The sequence below is a fragment of the Dermacentor albipictus genome, chromosome 4, assembly GCF_038994185.2.
Source record: "Dermacentor albipictus isolate Rhodes 1998 colony chromosome 4, USDA_Dalb.pri_finalv2, whole genome shotgun sequence".
NCBI classification, from domain to species: domain Eukaryota; kingdom Metazoa; phylum Arthropoda; class Arachnida; order Ixodida; family Ixodidae; genus Dermacentor; species Dermacentor albipictus.
In genome coordinates, this window is record NC_091824.1 from 153,718,303 (window position 1) to 153,742,425 (window position 24,123).

The window sequence follows — 24,123 nt, forward strand, 5'->3', positions numbered from 1 at the left end:
ATATGCTATCACGGAAATCGCGGCAAACGAAGAAAGGCCCTGTATATTGTCTTCTATCTGCCTCAGCTTCCGTGTTGCAGGTTTAATAACCGCTCCCGAAACAGAACCATAGCGGATAAAACGGCGAGCTGTGTGGCCGTTTCACAGATGCTTCGACGCTTCCGGACAAAATCAGTAGCGCCAGTGAAGTAGGGGCTCAAATATAAAATAAAATAAAATGCAGGCACCTCAATACTCCACGGAAGCACGTAGAACGTCCACCGTTATCGTACACGACTAGGTTCACGTGACCACTTCCGGTGTTCTCTAAGTTTCCGAAGCTGCTTCCCCAGCGTGAAAGGACTGAATACATCGATCCAAAGGCAATTTCTTTAGATTTGAGACTGCTGTTTTCACCGTTGTCAGAGCAAAAGAAAGTAGACCACATACAAATAGAGAATGATGTGTTTAAATGACGGATTGAGGCCTAATAGAGGAATTGGTTAAGTGGAAAGGAGTTAAGTGCAGCCCACTATGGAAGCTTCAGACGCGAAGTTCCATAGACAAGTGTCTATTTGATGTCAGCCCGTCACCGCCTGACGACGTCTCCACATTAGGGCGGTATTGGTCCCTGAATCTCTCGAGTCCGCGTTCCACATGAGGCGACGCACGCTAGGTGTTACCTCCCTTTTGCATGAATAGCGCATCACTGGTGGATGCGATAGCGGAGAAACGATATCGCCGTCAAACATTAGGGTATTAAGTTCTGTTATTCGGCATCTTAGCTTATCACAATTATTTCTTCAGGTCCCTGCACTTTGAGCTCAATTCAACATCTTAAGTACACTCGAAACATGCTTACAGAATCAAATGTGTTTATTACGTCACTTCCAATTTTTACAGGGCGATTTGGCAAAAGATCAGGACACTCGTTTGCAGTTTACGTGCGCCAGATGTTATATTGTAGCTTGTTATCTCTCTTCTGCTAGCGACAGCTGTCTGTTCTTATATCCGTTCTACTTGTCTATATCGCATAACTGGTAACTATCTTTTGCCGATAACCCCGCTTCAGTCTGCGAACGTATCCGCTATTCTGGACGAGAACGTGATGCCCTATCCCACGTCGGAATTATCTCGACATAGAAAAAAAGGGCACACCGTGATGTTAGTTTCATCCGTCACAGGAAGGAAGGGAAGGCCTTCCACCGCCCTGTGCAGCCAACCATGCCCTTGTGGCCGACTTCGTTAAATGCGCGTGTAGATTGCACTAACCAGTCTCCGCTCTTCGACCTCGGCCTCAATACTTGGTCTGCGTACCAGGTTAGAAGATTGCTTAGCTAAGTAACTGCCGATTGAATGCCCAGCAAGCTTTTATTATTACGGTAGCTATATTATGTACATTCCAGGCGCACTTCCGTCGTCGTTGGCGGCGGCATCGCCATGATGTTCTTTATAAAGTCCACGTGCGATAACATCGGTGCCGCGGGCTGTGTGCCGTAGGTGCGTCTTCCTTCTTCGCGTGCATAACGGAGGCAGGCGCGGGCGTGACATCATGCTTGTTACTTTAGTTAGTAAGCGATTGTTTACAAGTTGATATTGCCGATGAAACTACTACCCTCAATTCGCATAGCTGTCTAATAATTTGCTACGGAAATTGACGCTTCTTTCTGGCGAAACTGCGACTTTCTTCATTGATAAATATTCCACTGTTGCTGTTTATAATGCATTAACGACCGCTCTACGGCTGCAGAGGCCCTCATTTGCTCATATTTTATTCGGTGAAAAAACATTGGCGCAAAGCGGCCTCACGGCCCTAACTTTACTACATTAGGGCTTGAGCTTAAACTATTGGCCGGGAAACGTTCTCTGTGCCCAGCTTCAACCACTGCAGGAAATACTCAACAGTTTATTTGGTTGTGCCCTGCAACGTGTGCAGTCAGGTGCATGAAACCAAAAAAAGGCCAAAGTGCAGTCATGCATGTGCCGAGCAACTAAACTTGTTAGGTAACAGTAACAAGTTTGCAGATATATTGTTGTAGTTCTTCTAGGTAGACAGCTGCATGCTTTTGTTTAGGTATCTTTTTTTATTATTGTGCCTTGTTACCAAGCCTTCTAATTGAACATGTGGGCATGTTTTCTCCAGCAGTATCTAGAAAAGTGAAGGGTTATCGGTTTGATCAAACAGAACATGCGTGCGCTGTTCTTTCTAACAGATTATTTACGATACAGGACTAGTCATCACAAAACTTATCATAGCTTAGTGCCGTTCACGATTTTTCATAGCCGTGGCGATGGTTTTGTTATCGTGCCGATGGCTATCATGACTGGCGAGCGCCCAAGCTCCAGCCAATGAGCAAATGCTCGAACGCAAGATAAGTGTTGCCAATACAGGTCCAGATGCATTAACTTTTTGTTCAGGCTCCTCAGGCGCCTTTAATGGAAAGCAACTTGCCATTGCATCTCAACGTGAACGGACACCTTATTGCGGCTTTACTTAAAATTAAATTCTGGAGTTTTACGCGCAAAAACCATGATCTGATTATGAGGCACGCCGCAGTGGGGCACTCCGAAATTTGGACCACCTGGGGTTCTTTAAAATGCACCTAAATGTAAGTATTTGGTTGTTTTCGCATTTCGCCCCCATTGAAATGCGACCGCCGTTGCCGGGATTCGGTCCCGCGATTTCGTGCTTAGCAGCCCAACACCAAAGCCACTAAGCAACCACAGCGGTTGTTATTGAGGTGTGACCGGCCGTGGAAAATCGCAACTAACCGCACATTGCGTACTCCTTTTCTCAAAAATGATAGGAACAGAGACTTTGCTTCTATGTTCTATATAGGGTTTCAATAGTATTTTGTTACTGAAGCTTCTTTTTACATCTACGAATTTTGAAGTCTGCTTGTTTTTCTTGTCTTCAGTGCAAAACGAATTCAGCTTAGCTTAGTAGCCATCCTTAAAGTCTAAGTCTGCCTGAAAATGGCGAACCCCCATTCGGCTACGACTTACGAAATAGCGAGCCCATAAATTTTTACCGTTTGCAGAGAGTTATTGCGATCGTATACAGTTGCGCATAGCACCCTGTAGCACAATGCTTTAGTTCAGAGGCTCATGAGAGAGATTACTTCGGGTTACTGCTAAAATGTAGAATAGAAAAAAGAAGCCAACTGCCCCGAACCTCTTTTAGATCTAAAGCTAGCAAAAGGATAGCTGATCGAAAAAAAAATTGAAAGAAAATTGTCCAGAGGAGAACACCAGCAGCTGTCTAAAACAGCAGTCAAAGACAGCAAAATTTGTCGAAAGCAATGACCTCCGAGTGTCATTTTATTTTAATACACTTATTTTTTCTCGATCTGCGGGTTTCTCATCATTTTATGGTGCTCACAGTCGAAGCCGACTGGGCGCGGTTTCGCGTCGCGTTCATTCTTCGTGCGCCATCGAAGGCATGGCGCATTCTTGACCAAGGGGCGCTTATTACGTCATTTGTTATACGCCGATGACCTCTTTTCTCTCTCGCTTTGTCGACCGTGGGACCATTAACTGGACCGCAGGCCATCAACGTGATGTAACTGCCCAATTGCCGACCCTCGACCGAGGTCCTCAAATACTACACAAGGCACACGAAGATTGGATTTCGAAATCAGGCGAAATACCTGCACCTTACTGTAGGCACGAAGCAATAAAAGGGCGGCGGACAAAATGATATTTATTGAACTGCTGTTGGGAATGAAATAACCAAGGTTAACTGCATAGCTTGTGAGAAAAAAAATTATTCTTTGTGTGCTTTCATGAGGTCGTTGGCCGAGCAGTGAGGTTTGAGGAGCAGTCTAACAGTGTCAGCAAATGCAGTGATCGAAGTCCCGGCATCGATCAGAAGCCTGTATCTGCAGTTGCACACGAGTGCAAGTGCATGAGTTCGCGCACTACGCGACAGAGCCCGTCTATATGTCATCAGAAATTCTTCCCGGCATTAGTACATGGATATGAAATGTCATTGGTGAATTGCTTGTCTACAAATGCATAATTCATTTAGGGCACACGAACTTTTTAATAAATGGCAGCGCAAGATTTGATTGGTTGACTAATTCATTTGGTTTACACATGTATATTTAGTTCCTCAAATGAGCCCTATATTTAAATATACATTTTCCGTGAACTATTTCCTTTCTTTGAGGCCATTTTTTCGACAAGCCGCGCGGCTTACCTGAGCTTTCTTTGAGAGGGACATCGGTCATCATGATTCAAAGCTGAACTTGAGCAGAAAATATTATCGCGCTTGTTGTCGGAGTAGTGTTCTTTTTTGTTTTATTTTTTCTGCACGGTGGCCTTTCACAGTAGTAACAGCTCTCCCCTAAGGCCCCGGGCACGCACGTGGGTCGTAATGCAGTGCCCAGCTGAAATGGAGGTTGCTGCCATTCGGACAGATATTTATAGCAAAGTAAGCCGCTTTGGCCATTCTTTATGCGGTAGGTATGTTCCTTGGAAGAACGCAGGAAGTACAAAAAGAAAAAGCCAATTACTTCTCTTCATTTTGCTTGTTCGTCCTATTCGGCAGCAGCTGTATCATTCCTCGCACGTTGGCAACTGAAAGGAAGCGCTTATTTTCGTGCAAGATTCCTTTATTGCTATCATTCTACCTACTTCCACAAAGGCAACAAATTCTCCGTGTCGATTACCTTCGCCTGCGCTGTCGGTGTCAACGGCCTTTCGTGATGTAGTGCAACAAAGGTAACAAACAGCGTAATACACTTGATACCGTAACGAACACGACCCCACATAATCCTCCCTGGCTCGTGGTTCGACAAGGTTCCATTACTCAAATGCACACGGGAAGTGCCTACTCGCCCCCATGATAACAAGGACGAGTGAATGAGATACTCGCACGGAACGTGAGTCGCATGTGCCATACAGCCGTGTTTTAATCTTAGTTCACCTCAAGATGACACGGGGCGATGACACTTTTCTGTATTGCTACTTGACTTTCTCAGGTACTAGAGGAAAGAGACGACTTTTGAATTTCCTTAGGAGGATTCATCAGTTCGGAAGTTCCTTTCTGGATACATTGAAACGGAGATGTCCTTTTTCTCGGGATGCATATAACGAATTGTGATTAGTTACATACTAGTAATACTACATATGTCAACACTAGCAGATACGGAGTATTTAAATGAGATTGTTCAGCTCTACCGACTCTCAGAAGCAGACTTCCGATTTAGGCCGCCCATGTATAACTTACAAGTATTGTCAAAAATCTGAAGTTTTTAAAACTGAGGAATAAAGCTCAGAAGTGCTCACTGAAAACGTACATCGCAATACTATCAACTGCCTTAATTAAGACGTCTAAAACCGACGCTTTGAAGTAAAGCAGTAATGTGTAAGTAAAAAGTTGCCAAAGTTCCCATAAACAAGATTGTAATGATTTCAGGTAGCTTGCACAGAACCAATGCATAAGGCTTCCCTTATTTAGACACACTAATGTGCACAGTTTACAAGGATGAGATATGTTTATGGCGAGGGTTGGTGAGTTTTAAACTCCGTCTTTTTTTTTTTTCGGGGTCGTCAATTCTTTATAAGTGTGAAAAACTCCTGACGCAAAATCAAAATTACGATTTAACAATCACTAGAATTTAACATTCTCTCTTTGGAGCAATTTTTGCTCGATCCAGTGGTAGTACGACAAGCGCGTTTATTGTTTTCACTGTTATGTAAACAAGTACCGATGTTGGGGCCGATCTTCCTAAGCTTTATTTCAATTGTGAGTACGTGACATCCGCCCTGTGAACCTTTAGAGCGTGAGCACATAAATGGGATAATGCAACTATTTTGTTTTATTTCAAAGCTATTCGTTTCAGTGATCCGCCAATGGTCCAAGCAGCGCTCTGTCCATGTTATCACCAGAACCGGCCGGTAGTGGAAGGTGGATGGTAAGAAATAAACAGAATCTAACAAAAACAGTCCCTGCAACATACCGGCGCAGGGTCCGCTATAATTCCTTTCGATTCCTTAAATATTCATTTCTCTCGTTTCAATGCTTTTATTATTATTCATAGCTCGCGACCGGCCGTTCTTACTGATGACATAGGCGTTCGCAACTTGGGACACTGATGAAACTCGAATGGGAAGAATAATTAAAATATGCCGGTATATGGTAACGATTCTATTCAAATTCATTTCGTGTTAGCGATTCTTCAGTGACAATTGTTTTGTTTGCATATCTGGTGGGGATTATATCTTTTCGCCTTCCTGTCAGCTAGCCAATTGATTTCTTTTTTTATTTTCTTGTTTTTTTTATATATATAGAATTGTTTGCCTAGAGCTTAATTTCCATACCTCTTGTTTCTTTCCTTCCTGGTTACGCTCGCTTTCCCTTTTGTTCAAGTGCATATACGTTTTCAAATATAATAATAATAATAATAATAATAATAATAATAATAATAATAATAATAATAATAATAATAATAATAATAATAATAATAATGGTGATGATGATGATGATGATGAGGAGGAGGAGGAGGAGGAGGAGGAGGAGGAGGAGGAGGAGGAGGAGGAGGAGGAGGAGGAGGAGGAGGAGGAGGAGAATAAAATCTACAGAGTAGGGTCTTGGAGTAGACGATACTTTAGAGTCTAAAGGCGCCCATATTTCACATGTGATGAAAAACGACGAACACTGCCCCCTTTGTTAAGACTGTACGAATATTGTTGCTTCATTTGAATCGTAATGGCAAGCAGTGCATTTTCACTGCACATAAATTTTTGATCCCCACACGGCGCAAAGGAGGAATGTCCAGGCCGGGGATAGCCTGAGAAGTAAAGAGGGTGGGTAGGAGGCGGACACGTGCCGAAGGAAGGAGAAGAGAAGCAATACCACCGAGTTTTAATCTCCATTCGCGGCGACAGCACACACCGGGGCCAGTGGCAGTTCTCAGAACTACGGGCTCTTCGTATATAAACGGCTGAGCGAAAGGAGCTAGCGATGGGAATGTGGAGCGTGTTCTAAGCGTCGTTGGGCTTCCAGGAGAGGAAAGGGCCATTACGCCGAACGGCGATAAATCTGTACCCCGCCTACCCGGAGTCGACCGGGCAGCGCACGGCACCTGGAGACCGCCGGAATCTCTCGGGGCGGAGAGAAGGGGCAGTGAAGAAATAAAGGAGGAGGGTAGGAGGAGGTGCGAGGCACAGCGCGCGACAGCGTGCCCATAGCGGAAGACGTGAAAAGGGTTCATGCGCTTTGCGGGGAAATGGAACGGCTGTTGTGGGATAAGCGCTGAAGAACTGCGGATGCGAGCAGCTTGGCCTCTCGAGGGTGAACAAGGAGGGCACTCACTGGAGCAAAAAGAAAAAAAAGAAAGGAAAGCACGCGTGAAGTGCTTAGAAGACAAATTCGAAGTAAGAAGATCTAGGGAGAGAGAGAGAGAGAGAACTAAACGGGATGGAAAAGTCAGGGAGGTTAACCGGAAGAGATTCTGGTTCGCGACCGTGCGGTGGGGGAAGGGTAAGGGGAAATGAAAGACGGAAAGAATAGCGGAGAGCAAAAGCAAAGGCACAAAAAAATACAAGAGGTAGGGAGAGTCTATGAGAACTACAGTCTCTCTAATAGGCCACTCGAACGCAATAAGTTTGACAGTGCATTGACAGACTTGTGGTGTAATGAATGTATAAACCGCCGTCCCAGGACTGCCTGCTCCGAGGGTAGCCAGTCTTGTCAAGACGGGCCAGCGTGTTCACGAGCGACTGCCTGTGTGCACTGTATCGGGGACAACGGCAAAGAACGGGTTCAATATTTTCTTCGCTGCCGCAGTGATCACACGCAGCAGTCTCCTCGCTTTTGATGCTGAAGGCAAAGGGTTTTGTAAAAATGACGCCAAGTACAGTCAGTAAAGTACCGTTGTCTCGGGTCGAGATAGTCCAGGTGAAGGACGAAGTCGAAGACAGGGGTCCAGTCGATGTAGACATGTGTGCTAGAAATAGGTGACACACAGCGATTTTGTGACATCAATTGCAAGTAATCGAAGTTTCGCTGCTGCATCTGTTCTTGACAGCGGCACTGGGTCCTGCACGCCGTCTTCATGAGCATACCGAACAGGTTCACCGGCATGTCCATTGCCCATTAGGCCACAGTGCTAGAGAGCTACTGAAATGTGACGTCGTGCCCTTGTCGACGAGATGAAGGGGCTCTCGGATTTCTAGAGCAAGCTGTACCTCACATATCCGAGAAATAGAGTCCTGCACGGTTGAATCATCAGTGTACTGAAGTACCCTAGGTTTTTCCTCCAAGAAAATTCAAAAGGTGAGAGGTGGCTGTCAGGCGCGTCTCCCCTAGTGTGTCTAGTGTTGAGAAGTTGGGCTGTCTACGGTATTCACAATGAGAAGCCGCAGATCTAGGAACGTTCATAAACATAACGAGGAGGAAGCAGCGGAAGGTGGCAGCCGAATCAGCCATTTATTGGGGCGAAAGATAAAACAAGTGCTTAATGGTGTGTCGATATTGATCCACGTGTCGAGTCAAACGGATCGGATGTGTAATAAAGCGAAAAAGAGACGGGTACTTGAAGGGGATACGCCGTATAAGTGGTTTACACTTATGTGAGATGATCTGTGTTGTCTGCAATCGCTTGATATGCATGAGTGCTGCTTTTGCAGCCAAGATGCACATGACTAGGCTGTCGAGTCACATTGACAGATAAAATAAACTGTCATAGCTTAGCCACCAGTCGTTGTGCCTTGCTTACTTCAAACGTATAGTCATCGCCCTACGTTATCAGCAGTTGCACTTTGGAATTGCGATGGGGCGTACGCCCGTAGTTCGCTCTGAAGAAAAACATGCCCTCAATGAGCGCCGACGTGAACAGCGCGAATGGGCGCGACAGTGACGGGAAGCCGCTGCCACAAAACGCGCTGCGGCCGACGGGTCGTGACCATCGAGTAGCTCCTCTCTTACCGACGAAGTCTATAGACCGCCCGGAACGTTGGTGGCAGCAGCAGCGAGAATATGTGCTGTGACGGCGGGCGAATACGAGCGACGACGAGCACGCGGCGGTTGCCAAGCGCAAGCGTTGTGCATGTCAGGACACCGAGCCCCGCGAGTTGTAGCCACAACGCGAGTTGAGGCTGCAACCCATCGGAACGTTTCCCCGGGTCGACGGCGAGGTTGGAGCGGGAGTCTACGGGCCACTCGTTTGGCGCCCCGTGCGTGGTGTGTGGTCGACTGCGGTTTGGCGGGGACTTGACCACATCAACATCAGCGTGAATGTGCGGTGGTGGCATTGCGGCAGCATGTGCGCACTCAGGGTCCTGACTGGCACAACGCTTGCGCTTGGCATCCGCGGTGCGTTCCTCGTAATTCTTCGTCAGTGTACCACAGTGACCACAAAGCTTTGGTCAATGTGGTAACGAATGAGTGAAAATAAAAGATAACAACCACGAACTTACGTGTGTGTCTTAACCCAGTCAATATAGTAATAACTATATAAATCGATATAGTTATCACAATAGCCATCCCAATAAGGCTTCGCTGGTTATCCTTCTTCACAGAGTGGAAGGGTACTAGATTTCTTTTCTTTCTGTTTTCCCCTGATAATTATAAATATATTTATCATATGCGAAATCTGCTCTTCATTTGCGTTTAAAGTTTACTCCGACAAAGTCTTCAAGTTATTTACGCTAGGTTAGTAGCAGTTAACCAAACAAATTTATGTTTATATTTAACTGCACTAGAATAGCCAGAGGCGTGCAGCTTTGCACTTCTCCAGTTAGACTCCATTTAACCCTATCTAACTAATCAAATGTCGCTAAGCCATAACCATCGACCCCATTCAATAGCGCAAAGGTGAGCATACCTTCCTACGTGAAGACAGATTTCTGTTCTTACGGCCCTGTGAAATACTGCCATCGCCGAGCTCGTCAATAAAACTCGGACACTCAAAACAAAGGACCAAGAAGTTTACCAACCTGGCTATTATACTCCAAACACTGCCTTTTGACTGGTTGGTACGCAGCAGAAAAGACTGAGACAGGAAGAATATACGGTATCAGAGAAATCTTTCAAGGCAGGCAAATGTTTTGCAAGCAGCAGCACTTAATGTGGCTATTTTGCAACACTACAGTTCACGCGAATTCTTTACGTTGAATGTATAATGAGAGCTGCTGCAGTGCCAGTACAGAACGCGCCATAAAAACAGTAGTATAACTCATGCCTTCTCTTACTAAGTATAGCTGAAATTGGAGTCAGTTGATTTTTGTCAGTTGTTTGGATAAACGTACTGTTATGCAGAGGGACAAAACTGAACGAAGCACATAGCACACATAGCGCGAACTAGTAACTCTTTAAGATCATTTGTTGGTAAATGTTTAACACATGTTAACAAAACACGTGGTAACAAAATGATCGAGCGAAAGAAATATAAAAGAGTTAAAAGTACAGTGCACATTAGTATTCCTTTTCCGTACCCAAGCCCGGTCAGAAGAATGAAGAGCATTTGTTTTTGCTATGTTCCCTGAATTTAAGTTATTTCTAAAGTGGGTATATTTATTACGCATGCTCCTGGTGTACTTCGTTCAATTTTGTCGCTCGCCAAAACAGCATGTGACCTACCTGTGAAAATTAAGTGCTGCAGTTTGCACCGCACTTAATTATGGCCGCCTGCTTTCAATTGGAAAAGTGCGGTTGCAGCCCCATTAGGGACCACTTTGAGTACAGATTGATCGTGCTCTGCGTGAACAGACAGTACTAGAGCACCGTCCCCACCGATCATCGGCTCAGAAGGCAGTGAAGGCACTTTTGTGCTTTCTGAGAGCGTCTGGTTTGCACGAGATGCTTTGACTCAATTCCTGTCTGTGCACATCTCTATACTCTCTTTCGCTCCCTTCTCGCTCTTCCATTTCTCCCTTCCCCTAGCGCGGCATAGCCAACCAGACTCTTGACTGGTTAACATCCCTGCCTTCCCTATAACCCTTTTTCTCTCTCTTGAGTACCGATTTTTTTATGGGGTTTAACGGGACAGAACCATTTTCTGATTATGAGGCACGCCATAGTGGAGGACTCCGGAAATTTCGACCACCTGGGGTTCTTTAACGTGCACCTAAATCTAAGTACAGCCGCATTTCGCCCCCATCGAAATGCGGCTGCCGCGGCCGGGATTTGATCCCACGACCTACTGCTCAGCAGCCCAACACCATAGCCACTGAGCAACCACGGCGGGTTGAGTACAGGTGCGTGACGTGCATTTTCCTATGCAACATTTGAACTACCTACGAAAAGAAAATGCAACAGTTCGCACCGAACGCACAGGTGGCTGTACTCCTGCATTTCAAAGTTCCCGGGTCGCCGAACATGAAGAAACAACGATTGAAACCTCCCGGCGCGACCGCGAATGGCCAACCTGTGCTGCGGGGCAGCCCATCTTCATGAGTGAGTTCCCCCTTTCCCGCGAAGCTATCATTTTGCGGTTAATACTTGGTCGGCGCCTACACGAGGCGGGCGAAGCGGTCACGAACCGTGAGGCGAGCCGTCGCCCCCACCTAAACGACGCCATCGACCCGCTTCGAGCTCCTTCAACCCCCTCGGATCCGCCTTTCTGTGTGTGTAGCCGCTCTCGCGCCTTTGAAAGATAAATATCGGGCGGTTCCCGCCACTCATTCGCGAACTGCCAGCCTCCATTCGAAGGCGAACAGGGAGGGGTCTGGCGTTTCCAATTGAGCAGAAAAAAAAGAGAGAGAGAGAGAGAGAGAGAGAGGGATTAAATACAACGCCCGAGCCGAATTCCTTCGTGCACTTTTGTCTCTGACAATCGTGAGTTACGGAAGAAGAGTTTTGAGAAAATACTGCCCTGCCGCTGCTCCCACGGCAACAGGTCGCCGTCGTTTCACAACAAATATTCCTGCCTGCACTGAAATGCCCACCAGAAGCCTATTTTTATGGCCACGGACGAACGAAGGCCTCTTCCAGTGATCTCCAATTACTTCAGCTTGAGCTAGTTCATTCAAGTTGTATGAGCGCATATTTCATCCCCCCACCTCATTTTCTGTCATCCTCTACTGCACCTCCCTTCTGTTGGCATCATTCTGTAAATCTAATGATCCACCGGTTATCTGTCCTAGGTACTGCATGACCTGCCCAATTTCATTTTTCCCTCTTGCTTACGTTCACACACACACACACATATATATATATATATATATATATATATATATATATATATATATATATATATATATATATATATATATATATATATATATATATATATATATGTGTGTGTGTGTATATACGTGTCTACGTATCTAAATACGTGTATATAACCTTATCTTTCACTTTTGTTTCCACATGCATAATTGCAGGTAGAATTCCAAGCTGCTATAAAGCAACTTCGCTTTTCAAATGCATGATGTCACCCAAGGACTGCGTTTTCTTGCCTATTTACTGAATTATGTCAGGTGGATAGCTGACCTAGCACCAAGAGTGAGCTTTAAACGCATCTCTGGCTAGCAACCAGAAGCACGCCGCTACGAAAATTTAAAACTTGTTGTTCTTGGTGGTGGTGTTTTGATTACCTGATTGTAACGAGAGCCTTACGATTACATATGAGCCTTTTTACAAAAAATTAATTCATGAAGAAGTACTCCAGAAAGGGACAAAAACTTGCATCACAATGTTCACCCATTATGATTATCATTATCATAGTCATCGTTGTCATCGTCATCGTTATTATCGTCGTCGTCGTCGTCGTCGTCGCCATCGTCGTCGCGATCGTCGTCGTCGTTGTCATTGTTGTCATTGTTGTTGTTGTTGTTGTTGTTGTTGTTGTTGTTGTTGTTGTTGTTGTTGTTGTTGTTGTTGTTGTTGTTGTTGTTGTTGTTGTTGTTGTTGTTGTTGTTGTTGTTGTTGTTGTTGTTGTTGTTGTTGTTGTTGTTGTTGTACAAAATCAGTAGGCAGGCCTCCTTACGGTGAATTATCCCGAAATCTCAAAAAACATCTCAGGCAAGAATAACAAAGCAAAGAGCAATAAAGAGAAAATCTCTACAGGGACTAGACACACAAACGGAACCCACAAGCACACAAATAGTGTCACTGTAGGAAAGTTACTACGGGCATTGTAGTCCAGTTCACCTATCAAAGCTAGCGCATCCCACGTTCGGTCAAAATTCATTGAGCGCAAGCACAAAGAGGCTGAGAACATCAACAAAGGACAGAGACAGTAATAAAGAGCGTCAGCTAATGACACGTCAAGTTTCGGAAAATAACGACGTGTAACCTTTCTCTCACAACTAGCCGGTTGCTCCTGTTAGGCAGCGCGGACTTTCGTGAATGGTTTCCCATTGGGCGGAGGCATCAGTATAATGGCTATGTTTAGTTTGGCACCAGCTATCCATCGGAGACGGTGTAGTATTTTTCCAGAAACTCGTTTTGTGGAGCTGCATACGGTGAGGTAGGCAGTTTGATGAAAGTAGGGTTGAGAGCAGTAGCGTGCGACAGAAAACTATTGACTGAAAAACCCGTGATGTTATCCCCAGGCGACAGCGGCTCATGTCCACGAGCAGATCAAAATGCCTCAACAGTGCTATTCAAAATATACATGGCAAACTTCTCTTAAGACCGAGATAGAGGGGAAGAGATTTCTGTCCGTAAGTTGCGATGTTGATAGCTTGTAGGGAGGTTGACTTCGCGTGGAAACACCGGTCAGCTTTGGACGCAGTAACTATGCTGACCTCCCCACCAGTGTCTACCAACAAACGCAGCCCTGTGGTTCGGTCGGTTATATGGAAAAGGCGGCTTGACGTATGGTCATGATGTCCCGCCGCTGTTATTGACGACCGGCCTGAGCGTTTCCCGTGTGCCACGAACAGGATAAAACACATCGACAAGCCGTGACGCGAAAACGTCGGTAGTAGTAGCACAGGCCCTGTGATGAAAAACTGCGTTCAGGATGGTGAACCGGCCGTTGCATAGAAGGCGGCGTGAGAGGTTGATTTGGATAGGGTCGGTCATTGAAGTTGCAAGTGTTGCGCAATTCCTGACGCAAGTCGGTGACTTGAGATGCGAGCACTTTTACTGTTTCCCGAAGGGAATCCACTTCAGGAAGTAGATAGCTACGGACAGCATTTATGACTGCCAGAGCGACGTCCATCATATCGACGGCCAGTTCGACGAGTTCCGACAATAGCTTATGCTTAGCTGTGACGAAAGCCATGCGTACATTGGCGGGAAAACGTTGCAGAGGCAACTCACGTAATACGGTGGTGTCCAAGGAGTCTAGTTGGTCACCAGTGAGGCGTTGTAGGTGACGTAGAAACTGAGTAGGACGTCGGTTACCGAGCTCTTCGTTGTTCAGGAGCTGCTGAATACGTCGATGCGCAGGCGGGATGAGACGGCCAAGAACCGTATCTTTCATTGTGGTATATGGCGTTTCCTGACGTGGCTGGACGAGGATGCCGCGTATCTCGACCATGGCCTGTAGCGACAAAGCTTCAAGCGGATGTTCATATTCAGGAAACTCCGACGTGACGCGATGACTGCGGCACTTATTCTCAGCCTGTATGAACCATAACGTGGGCTCGGCGGGCCATAGCTGTGGTAGTGTAATGGCAGCTGTAGCTCCTATAACACCCGTAGAAGGTACCTGACCAGTTGCAGAGGTGGTAGGAGCGGAGCTGAGATTGTCTGGAGTCAGGGTTTGAGCCGTACTCCAGACGATCTCAGCTACGCTCCTGCCACCTCTGCAACTGGTCAGGTACCTTCCACGGGTGTTATAGGAGCTACAACTGCTATTACTCTAAAAAAGCTATGGCTCGCCGATCCTACGTTATGGTTCATACAGGCTGAGAATAAGTTCCGCAGTCATCGCGTCACGTCGGAGTTTCCCGAATATGAACATCCGCTTGAAGCTTTTCCGCTACAGGCCATGGTCGAGATACGCTCGTAGTTCGTTCGTAGTTCGGGTCAGCAGTAACCGTAGAACCATCAAGCATAGTTAAGAGTACAGGGCACTCACTTGTACGTCCCTCCAAGTGGTCTACTCCATCGTTTCTAACTCGTCCTCCTTATCTCTTAAGCCGTACCCCACTACTCAATCATGTCTAAAACCAGCGACACGTCAGAAGAAGTTTGCTACAACTGTATACTAGAAGGGGATACAAAAGAGAACCACAATTCAGTTTAGGTTGATAAAATATTTTAACCCTATTTTCGTTCATCTTCCGATGAGAATTTCACTACTAGTAAGAAAAAATGAGCATAACTCTTCCCTTGGTTATTTTTTTTTTCGTGCCGAAACCCACAAATACCGCCACGTCAGTGTAACGTCATGTATTTCCTTCTTTACTCGTATTTGGCCAGTCGCGTCGCAGTAAATGTTCCTGCATCTTGCCATGCGCAGGCTTCGGTCCCTTTATAACGCCATCAGTGAATCCTTGCCGATAATAAATTAAACTAAGCCCGAGCAGACGATTGCAATATCCATGATGCCATGGACGGTGAGCTGATGCGGAAACTTCCATTCGGTGTCACCATCCGTCTTTCGTTCTCGAGTCCTTCTATGGCTTCCCAAGCCTCTTTCCGCGGTGAGACTGGCTTTCCGAGTTTTGTGGAATGATAACTCACAAAATACAACTCGATCAATTTCTTCCTTTGGTGTCCTTTTGAGGATGACATTCCTCGTCCCTTCCCGGTATTATGGTGTTCTTCTATGTATCCTGCTAAATCATGTGCACGCAAGTTATCTTTAATTAACTGCATTACCATTCAACAAATGGCTCATTATCAGTACATCTTGTGCATTCCGGGAAAGTTTAGCACGTCCCACGTCAGTGTTTACTGAAGCCATGGAACACCCATCATGTGTCTGTGCACAAACACAAAAAGTCACCAACTAACTCGAGGTATGAAGGCCATCCTGGCTGAGTAGAGGAAAGCGAGTTCGCTGTCGTTTCCTTTGAAAGCTTTGTCTACGAACTGCGGTGTGTATATATATAACACACGATAAGGAATAAAAGATAACAGTGGTAAAGAAACGTGGTTCACATGCAAAATCCAAATCGAATAGGAGACCATTATATATATATATATATATATATATATATATATATGACAGGTGCCGACTCGCAAAAAAGTGATCGACTTCGTGAGCAGGCTAGATGAACTTTGACTGGCAACTACACTTCAGCCACGAACCAAGCCAACAGTCGTGACGGTCAACTCGTTTGTCTTCCAGCTACAAGAGCAGTGCATGCTCCTCGACTCCCTCTCGTCCATTTACTGCCACTATACCCGGAATTCTTTGATCATTCTTTTTCCACAAAGCAGACTCGCCGACAAGATCAGGAGGTCAGTTAGGACCGGTCGGCGCCGCGTCAATTAGGACTCCGCCTTGGGTCGCGAGCAGCTGCTGGGGATGCCTGAAAGGACTCGCCGACGCCCTCAGATGTGCAGGAAGCCCTCGTTCGTCCCAGATGCGGCGTGGCCGGCTCATGTGCCGCAAATGGACCAGTCACTTCCATTAGGCGGTGAGCGCGGCTTGGTCTATACAGTTCATTGTTTTATGGCGTTTTCCTTTAGTTCCTTAGTGTCGCGTTTACGAAGTCTCACTCGTTTGTAATTGTATTAGCCGACAGCCCTATACCTGTGACACTTGCGGCTGCGACGAAGCAATCGCACATCTTCTGTGCATCTGCCCACATTAGAGTACGCAGAAGCAGGTGCTGCGTACTGCGTTGGAGGCAATGGGCGGCCTGTCACTATCAGAGCGAAATATCGTAGGACAGTGGTAACAATGCACGTATGCTCTAAGGGCAGCTAGAGCGCTGCAGTTCCCACCATTGTGGTCTACGTGAATCTGAGATAGGGTGTAATACTGGCATGTGCCACTTTCATTTTGTGCGCCGATTCCAATTTTTGCACTCGGCTTTCTCTCTACCTATCTATTTAAATCCCCTTTCCCTTCTCCTCGCTACACTCATAGACAAATGTAGACCCTTTGGGGTGTATATTTGCCACACAACAATAATCGTCATCTGCCTTGCTTCTGTTTCCTTTCTTGAAAACGCCGCGTCCGCTACTTTCCTGTCGAGAATGCTCTGTCATGCTGATAACGCGCATGCCGTTCGTGCCTTGGAAGTACCGGGCTTGCAGCGTTAAAGAAAGGAAATGCGGACAAGACAGATGACGACTATTGTTGTGGGGCAAAATACGACCCAAAGGGTGCGACTTTGTTTAAGAGTGTACAGGGTAACAAACTGTACTTTCTTTCTGGTTAACCTCCCTGACTTCCCTTTGTTCCTCTCTCTCTCTCTCTCTCTCTCTCTCTCTCTCTCTCTCTCTCTCTCTCTCTCTCTTTATTTTCCTTTCTATTCAGGTACCCCAAGGTACGCTCTATTTTCTTTTGCTAGCGTAATCAATCAAAAAAGGAGATGAAGGCACATGACAATGGCGGTCGTAATTCCTTGACACATGGGAAAATTTAAATATGCCAAAAACGTTCGCAATTCATTAACAAAATGCGAATGCAATGACAAGCAGCAGCCGACACTCTAGACGAGGCTCAGAACATCAAAACCTACAAAAACGAAACACGTGACACGTCCTACACTCTATTATGGCGGGGAGGATATTACGCTTACGGTGCCTTTTTTCGTCTCGAGTAAAGCATCCGCCTTGCCTGGGAACTCTTACAAGAGCCTCACAACCTTTCCAGCGATACAACAAAGCACCTTTTTTGTCCACATGTAGACCACCAGGAATAAATGTGGTCTTCTATTTAATGTAGGTGATCCAGACCAAACCCAAAACACCATGGATCGTTCAAAACAACTGTGTGGGTTGGCTTTCTGCAGACATTTCTGCAAAAGTGACCGTCTCCTCCATACAACTTTGGGTAGTTAACAAACGTAAGAGCAACCGGTCCTGTGAGCGAAAAACTGGCCGTCGTGTGTTAAGGTCTGAAGGTTCCAGTTCATTTCAGTGCCGTGGCGAGACAATTCTGGGACCCCTGAAGTTCAAGGAAAACTGACCGGGTCTCCCGGCTATGTAACAGCAGTATGACGGTACTTACCCCTTGAAGCGATCAAACACAGCTGAAACCGCCAACACCTAACTAATTACTCCCGTTGAAAAGCATTCGGTGACGCTCTGCATATCTAGTGGTGGTGGTGTGGCGCACGCCGACGGGTGCGGTGGAGTGTTCTTTAGCTATAGAGTGATATGCAATCCCTCACCGCTCTCTGCATAGACAAGGTACCTGCCCAGATGTTCAGGCGCGCGTATACACGAATTCTCCGGTTCTCGCGTAGTGGTTATTGATTCTGTACCGCGACATATACCGAATTATCCTAGTGACTTAAGAGACCCAGATTAAAAGTGCAACAGCGACGTGGTCTAGTTAGACTAGGTTAGACTACGTAAGATGGAAGCACGAACGTCGTTGAAGCAATCCCGAACGGGTTCTGAGAAACCACAAACGCACAAGAAGAAATGTTCAAATTCACAACCGCATCTCTCCTAGGGACCTCTTTTCATTGGTCAGCCACCTCGTAATATGTTCATTGTCAGAATTGGTCGGCTCCTATTACTACAAATTGTTGCCGCGCTTACGAAATGGTTTAAGAGTAAGAACACAGGTCCTGGACCTGCGCACACCCTCATTGCAGGGTAGGCATTATTCATGAGTTCCACACCACTTTCTTTTTCGCTCTTGGTGACCACTAGTACTTTTAATGTTTGTTATTTCACTGAACCGCTTATGGCTTTGAGTGGCGTTTACGAACGCGTACACCTACCGTATTGAATGATCTATAGCCCGACTTGCGACTCCTGTGGGTGCAAGGAAACCATTGAGCACCTGTTGTGTATCTGTCCTCGCTGCAACGTTCAACGCCTCTCTCCTCAGACTACATTAAACCGGATAGACTCGACACCATTTTCTGAGTCAGTGATACTCGTATCGTGGTCACATACATCACTGCCGCACGACAAGTGCAGTTCTTGAAGCGCACTGGTCTGAATGACCGTTTATAGACCTCCTGCGCCCCTTCCCGTGCGCAAGCGGTGTATAACTTTCTCCGTCTTTCCTGTTTCTTTTCCGCTTTTCCCTCACCCCCAGCGCAGAGTATCCAACCAGAGGCTCATCTAGTTGACCTCCTTGGTTTTCCTATCTCTGCTTTTTCTTTCTCTTATATGACCCCTTGCCTTAACAACTGTCGTGTGCGATGCAGCTCGCTGTCCCCGTCTTGTCTCAAGCTGGCAAAAAAAAAGTGACATTAAGGCAAAAAAAAGTTCAAGCACTACATGAAGCTCATCCCCGTCAAGCGCGATCCTTTACAAATCCCTCCAATGAGAATGTCATGTGATTTCCACGTGTAGCTGCCGTTAGAAACCACGACACGAGTTTTTTAGCTTGCGAAACAAACCATTAGTCGAATGCCGATTTCGCCATTCTACCGGCTGTATTGTCCGGGTTGGCTCGAGGATAAGGAGGAGAAAGTGGTTCGAATCGACGAACTATTACAAAAAGAAAATAGTTTGGAGGAGCATAGACGTTAAGCATAATTGCAGATATCAGCAGTTTTCAACAGTCTTATTTCAAATGACAGCACTCACACACATACCAAATCATAAAATTTGACTCGTATTCAGAAAACTTCTACATAAGTGGCAGGCACAATTCGTCACAGCTGTGGCAATCATCTCGTGATAACTCCGATCGCTATACTGAGTATTAAACCCTCAAATACCGGCCAATGAAGTAACGCTCTTATACGAGAGAACTCTGAACACTGACCCTGTTCTCCTAGTAGCCGCGAATATTGTGCAACACAAAATAAAACCTCTCTTTTTTTTTCTTCTCGCCGTGTTCACCTTCATGATGTGACAACTTATCTCGTGCTTGATATGAACTGAAAGAACAGCTGCTTTGACACCTAGAAGAAATAACTGAGGCAAGCTTCAATGGCTGCGGAGATGCAGGACGAGCAAGCCAGCGCAAGCGCAAGAGAAAAGCAGACGAAGTAAAAAAAGATCGGCAATCGCCATCCTCTATAAAGAGCCACATGCTCGGAAAGGACGCACGAAGGGCTTGTCGCTCGCTGCCATCACCGTATAACGGCGAGCGCAATGTGCTGAGCAGCCGAGTGGAACCAACGTCATATATAGGTAAGCCCAAGGGTGCTTGCTGGCGGGAAATGATAGAAAGAAGTGATGGGAAGAATACGTGAAGCGTGCACGCAATAAAACGCGCATTGCCCACCACGATCGCCTGCTATGATAGCGAACGCTTAGTGGACATGTCGGTGAGTTGAGGAGCTCCTGCCACGATGTTCGGACCGCAATAGATTGGGCTGAAATATCCGTCCGAGCTTTATGTCGATGATGTGCGAATCGATCGGTGACAGAACAATTTTGTCCGGGCACGGCTTCGAGCTATGTGGTGGCAATCTTGTCGTACATTCGCGGCAAACTCATGACGCCTTTACGCAACCGGATTCGGGTTGCATAACCGTTCGCGCACGTGTGCCAGCGCAGAAGTCTTCGCGTTTAATGCCTCCGTGGGCACAAATGCTGCGTTTCCAGGGCATCTTGTAGTGCTGGAGTGTATTGCGTTTCGGCGTTGCTATTTGATGAGTCGCAACAAGAAATGCTGAGTTATCCGGTGCTCAGTTTGGAAATTATGCAAATTCCTTCACTCATTCGCATTTGAGCGTGCGTGCTTGCGAATATTACGCAGCGCCATCATTTTGAATCATCGTTATTTGCCCTATTTATGCCGCAAAAGCAGCACAGTAAACCTCAATGCCTTAGCGACCTTTCTTTCTGAAGCCTAGTTGAAAGCCGAAAACCGCGTCTACCTAACGGGGTCGAATATGTTGAAATAATTATCGAAGCCTGCTCTCATGCGTGTTCTTCGTAATTACGCAAAATAATTCAAGCAAAGATGGTAAGATGTGTGCGTGCTGAACACACGCATGGAATTTGGAACGCAAGAAAGTTAGATGAGTGATATGCAACCGCAGCTTCTGCTAAAGCGCTCACTATACAGAACGCAGCACAGGAGGCTTATACTGTGTAGTTCTTAGCCTCTCCCGTCTGCTTAGTTAGAGCCTATATCATCATCATCAGCAGCAGCAGCAGTAGCTGCAACAACAGTCGATTTTTCCGTCCACTGCAGGACGAAGGCCTCTCCCAGCGATTTCCAATTATCTCTGTCTTGCGCTAGTTGATTCCAACTTGCACCTGCCAATTTCCTCATTTCATAACCCTACCCAATTTTATACCGTTCTCGCCCGCGCTTCCCTTCCTTTGGTACCCATTCTGCAACTCTAATGATCCACCACTTAGCTACCCTACGCTTTAAATGGCCTGCTAAGCCCCATATTTTTTTTATTTTTTTTTTGTCTCTTGGTGTCAACTAGCATATCGGCTATCCTTGTTGGCTCTCTGATCCACACCGCTCTCTTCGTGTCTCTTAAAGTTACGCCTAACACTTTTGGTTCCACTGCTCCTTGCACGGTCCTTAACGTGCTCTCGAGCTTCTTTGTTAACCTCCAAGTTTCTGCCCCATATGTTAGCACCGGCAGAATGCAATGATTGTAATTTTTTTGTTTTCAATGGCAGTGGTAAACATCTGGTCAGGATTTGTTAAGGACATCCGCAGGCACTCCAACCCATTTTTTTCTTCTGTAAGTTTCCTTCTCAGATCCTATATACCGATTTCTAAATTTACTGGTTTCAAGCTACGCAACAATAAATTTTGCGCAAATGCAAACAATGGCAGAGTTCCATCTTCGCTACATCCTGAACCTTGAAGCCGCGATGAAAGAAGCAGAGTTTTGTTATTTCTGCCAAGTGTCCCACGTAACTTTTGCCAAAATTTAAAAATATGCAAGCGCCACGTAGTTGGACAGACCAAGGAAATGTTGTTCGATTGCTCAGTACGTGCTAAATAAAAGCCCGCGAAACACACACACACACACACACACACACACACACACACACACACACGCACGCACACACGCACACACGCACACACGCACACACGCGCACACACACACACACACACACACACACACACACACACACACACACACACACACACACACAGACACACACACACACACACACACACACACACACACACACACACACACACACACACACAGTCGAATGGCACTTTTTCGTGTTTCGTGGGCACTTGCATACTTTTCTTTTAATTTGGCACAAGTTACGTGAGACACATGGCATCAAAGTAGAACTGCACAATAATAAAAATACATGGCATACGCTTACTCAGTAACAGTTTTAGACGCTAACGCGATCCTGAACTAAGGCTTATATCATTCGTTCACAAAACCCTGCATGCAGCCATTACGCGGGTGCCACCGGAAGGGCTGGGCCGTTGCGCTTTCGAGGCGCACTGAACGATGCGTTCAGGGACAACTCACTTCCAGAGTGCTTCTTGCGATCCCCGCAAGATCGTCGTGACACGCGCATTCCTGAGGTCTCTCGGGCATATTGCTACCATCTTTTTTTTTTTAATTTTCATTGCTTGATATTCTTGGGATGCAACGCTGCTCTCGTAAACAGACTCCGGAATTCCAGCTGTTCACCTTGTTCTCGTGTTGCTCATCATCTTGAATTTCCATATCCCCTGTTTATGGTTGGGTGGTTTCAACGACAAGATGCGTGCTTATGCAAGAATGCTCGTCGGCGCACCGAGCATACGCTCACGGGCGCTATACGATTATTCGCTAGTGCATCAGGAGCCGCTATATGTAAATCTGTGCAGCCAAGTGCAGGGCGCCGTTGCTTAGCGATGGTCGTACGGCAGGGGCTCGCAAGTCAGTGATCGCACTGAGAAGCCGTTCTGTCCGCTTTAAATCTCTGACGGGCCATTTGACTGCGTGACGACGCGAACAGCGCGACTTGGAGTTTAGTGCTCTAGAGGTGCCCGACTGATCAGATCAAATATACAGAAATAAGATGAATGAAAGGTGGGCAGGTTAACCAAGACTGAGCCTGTTGGGTGCACTACACTTGTGGAAGGATAAAGACGAAGATGAGATAAACAGCAGAAGAGAAACTGAAGAATTTTTGTGTACTAGAGTCGCCGACGTAACGAAATTCTTAACGCCGTGTCACAGAGTCGTTCAGTCCGTTTTCCTTCGGGAAACGCAACAGCGCTTCTGTGGCATTCCGAGATGAGTTGTAAACTATTCCCAGAGCGCTAGTTTACTAGTGCAGAAAATTCATTCATGTAGTTCGTGGAGAAGGAGGGGGAGGGGAGGGTGTATGATATTGTGATGGGGGCGAGGCGATTGCTTGCCCGCAATTCCGCGGTCCTAGCACTGCCCCAAAATGTTAAAATCGTCACATTCATAACCAGCCTTACCACCGTGCGCTTTAAGAAAGCGTATTCTGTAAAGTTCCGACATAGAAGCCACTGACGATCCCCGTCTTTTCCCATCGGTAGACTTGAATAGCAACAGTGAAAGCCAGTTTTCTACTCTTGAAAGGCTCCATGACAGGTCGCTATCGACGGATACCCAAAAATCACTCAGCCATTTTATAACCGATCGCGTGTCCATTAAGAGACACCTGATTGGGCGCCACAAGTGATCACGTCAGCGTGATGAATGCGCATTTTTTCCGCTTACAGTACTCGTCCTTGTAGTGCAAGGTATGCACCACATGATGGCGCCTCTGGTGTATTTCACGCCGTTGGAGACGTGTCACACCTAATGCCCAAATCAAGATCGACTGCGCAAAATGAGACGCTAACTGTCAGTGGCTGTGATTGTACTATAGCCCTGCAAGAGTTAGCTTGGAAAGAGTGCGACTTAAAACTCCACCGTATTGGACGCCACGACACGCACAATGTTCACTTGCGGGGCCATCAGCCACGTTGTTTTTGGCACTTTTCTGCTGCAGCGATCCGGTGTTGTCGAACACGTGCAGGACTGATTTCCGCGGACTATAGATTAAGCTTACATGCCCTAAACAATCCGGGTTTGCCTCCGCCTAACCCAAAGTGATTCTGCAGTCGCAATGATTGTCGTTGCTCAAGACCATAGGGTGGCAATGCAGATAGCCATCGAAGTACTCAGAATTCACTCGTGCAGCTTATCTTACGCCCAATGTCACCAGCTAGCTCCTCTGTCAACGCGCCA

General features: G+C 46.3%; 1 protein-coding gene across 3 annotated transcripts in view; it reads right to left on the minus strand.

The window, feature by feature from the left end:
* qsm (Zona pelucida superfamily protein qsm) overlaps window positions 1-24,123 on the minus strand; it is a 255,533-nt gene that overhangs the window by 122,717 nt on the left and 108,693 nt on the right. The window lies entirely within an intron of this gene.